This window comes from Urocampus carinirostris, chromosome 18 (genome assembly GCF_059441175.1).
Source record: "Urocampus carinirostris isolate Australia breed hairy pipefish chromosome 18, RoL_Ucar_1.0, whole genome shotgun sequence".
Taxonomy (NCBI): domain Eukaryota; kingdom Metazoa; phylum Chordata; class Actinopteri; order Syngnathiformes; family Syngnathidae; genus Urocampus; species Urocampus carinirostris.
In genome coordinates this window covers 4,668,718-4,672,240 of record NC_142366.1, presented here as the reverse complement: position 1 = coordinate 4,672,240, position 3,523 = coordinate 4,668,718, and positions in this window count along the sequence as shown.

The window sequence follows — 3,523 nt, the reverse complement described above, 5'->3', positions numbered from 1 at the left end:
ATTAACACATTGCATCATGCCTGACAGGTAGGACCTAAACCACAAGAGTACAGTTCCTGAGATACCAATGCATTCCAGACAAACAAGTAATATTGTGAAGTCGACTGTATCAAAAGCAGCACTGACATCCAGCAGCAGTAACATTGATGAAGCACCGGAATCTATTGCTAAAAGGAAATCATTGGTTACTTTAGCCAGGGCTGTCTCAGTAGAGTGATTTGCCCTAAATGCTGACTGGACAGTCTTAAAGAAGTTATTTTCCGACATGAAGTCATTTAGCTGCTGTGCAACGACCTTTTCAAGTTATTTTGCAAAAAATTCCAGATTTAACACTGGCCTATAATTACCTAGGCTTTCTGGGTCAAGGTTAGGTTGCTTAAGCGTGGGTTTAATGACGGGAGACTTGAAGGCTACAGGAATAATACCCGAGAATAGCGATATATCAATAATATTTAAAACTGATGGTCCTAAGATCCCAAACAGATCCTTCACCAGTGAAACTGGAAACCGATCAAGCAGGCAAGTAGTTTGTTTGACCCTACTGACCATCTGTGTAAGACTATCAAGGGGCTAATCATTGAAACTGGAGAATGTTTCTGAACAACTGCCTTAACCACAAAGAGTCTCAAAGGGCTGCACAGACCACAGATTATTGCAAACCGCAGAATATTATTACACCATCCCCTGATCTAAAACCTACATGAGGGCAAGGAAAAACTCAAAAACCTTAACATGAGGAAAATGAAGAAACCTTAAGAAGGGACCCTACATGAGGTAATCCCCCTTCCAGGATGACCAGGCTGCAATGGATGTTGCAATAACAAATAATAAACAGATATTGTCAACATAAAATATAGGTTATTCATATGCTATAGAATATAAGTGTGTTTTAATATTAGATTTAAACAGTTCCACTGAGGTTGCAGATCAAATCTCAGGAGGAAGAGCATTCCACAGCACTGTGGCCCGAATAGAGAACGGTCTTGAACCTAAAAAGAATAAAAGGAAGGAAAAGCGGGAACAACTAAGAAATAGGGGGAAAATGCTAGAAAAAAAGAAGAAAAAGCTTGGGGAAAATCACAAAAGAAAAAAAAAGAAAAGAAGAAAAAGCTTGGAGAAAATAATAAAAGAAAAGAAAAGAAGAAAAAGAAATAAAAAAGAATAGAAAAAAAGCAGGTCCTCTCACCATATAACCTCCCCATAGATACCTGCCATGTCAATGGGCTGGCATATAAATTCTTGTTTAGCCTTTCCTGTACTCAGGTTGCATGTGAGAGGAGCTTCTCTGCAAGAAAATGTGTGAAACTCCGGTTTGCATCCGTCCATCCATTTTCTGTGCTATTTATCCCTCACTAGGGAGTCCATCCTAGGCATCTTGAGGAAAGGACACCCTGAACTGGTTGCCACCCAGTCACAGGGCACACATATACAGAAAACTCACTCGCACACTCTCACAGCTCTGGAGCTCACTGCTGCCTGACCTCCGGAATTCTGCGACTCAAAACTCATCTCTTCAGACTTGCCTATTCTTGATCATCTGCCTTACACACTGTCACCTTTTAACTCGACGGTGTCTTTATTTGGTAATTATTACTTGCTTGTTTTATTGTTTCTTTATTGTTGTTTGTTATTATATGTACAGCGACTTTGTGTGTCCTGAAAGGCACTTCGAAGTATAATGTATTATTATTATTAGTCGTAGTATTACTGTATTCATACAGAGGGACAATTTGAACCAGCCAATTAACCTGACATGCAGCATGCAAACTCCATGCAGGGAGACTGCGTTAGCTGAATTTCAACCCTGGACCTCCGCACTGTGGGGCTGCGGTCTAACCAGCAAGTCGCCGTTCGACCCATGAAGGGACACATAATACAAAATATTACATACACCTGAAATCTGTGTGGCTCTTAAATCAAATTGTCATTGATGCGTGGAGAAAAAAAGCATTTACGTAAACAGAATCTGCCATCTTGGACAGAAAATACCACGTCAAATCATTTTTATTTGTATAGCCCTTAATCACAAAGAGTCTCAAAGGGCTTCACAGGTTATTACACAGACTATCTTTACAGACTATTATTACACCATTCCCTGATCTGGAACCAACATGAGGGCAAGAAAAAAAAAAACCTCAATATGAGGAAAATGAAGAAATCTTGAGAAGAGACCGCACATGTGGCATCCCCCTTTCAGGATTACCAGACAGCAAAGGATGTTGCAATCACAAATAATACAGAGATATTGTCCACGAAAAGTATAGGTTATTCATATGCTATAGAGTAGAAGTGTGTTTTAAGCTTAGATTTAAACATTTCCACAGAGGTTGCAAATCGGATCTCAGGGGTAAGAGCATTCCACAGCACCGGTGCCCGGATGGAGAACTCTCTCGAACCAGCGGAACACTTCTTGGCTCTTGCCAAGTTACCAGAAGTTACTTGCTTGTTTTTTTTTTTTTAATTAATTTTATTGAACATTGCAAATACTAACAAAATTGGCATAGAATAGTCAAACAATACAAAGGTAAAATAAGGTGCTGTAGCAATACACAAATAAGAAAATAAATAAACTACCCATTATTATCTGCACTGCTTATCCCCGGTAGGGTCTCGGGGGGTGCTGGAGCCCATCCCAGCTATCTTCGGGCAGTGGGCAGGGGACACCCTGAACTGGTTGCCAGCCAGTCGCAGGGGACACAGAGACAGACAACTCACTCGCTCATCCACACCTAGGGACAATTTGGACCGGCCAATTAACTTGACATGCATGTTTTTGGAATGTGGGAGGAAACCGGAGTGCCCAGAGAAAACCCACGCAAGCACGGGGAGAACACGCAAACTCCACACAGGAAGGTTCGATTTCATGACCTCAGAACTGGGCCACACACACGCTAAACACTGAACTTTCCTACGGGGATGAATAAAGTATCTATCTATCTATCTATCTATCTATCTATGCCTATCTAATCACCAGGGGATGTGTCATAATAGTCCAAGGTCTGTGCAGCCCTTTAATACTCATTGTGATAAGGGGCTATACAAATAAACATGACTTGACTAAAAATCGGTTCTCGCGTAAAATGTCAGTAAGATAGAAAATTTGATCAATCAATTAAAATTCTCGTTTCAGCAGTGCGTTATTAATGTGCCCTTTGTGTTACTTCGTGCGCTTGAAGTTGCTCTCGTGACTTCCGTAAACAACTCAAAACGGCTTCTAATTGGGTCTCTTCCCCCAAAAGCCCGGAAGTGTATTTATTGTTGTTGGTGTGTTATTAAACATTGCATATACAAACCAAACCGGCATGGAATATCCATCCGTTATCTGCACCACGGGGTTGGCATGGAATAATACAACTACAATACAAAGTTAACAAATTTCAAGAGAACATATGTATTTGTAACAGGCACACCGTGGTTACATATTCATGCATACAATTAGTAAACGAATAAAATAAATAAAGTAAAATTAAAAATAAAGAGATTACGACATGTGTAGCGACCCTCTTTCATGCACGACACAAGG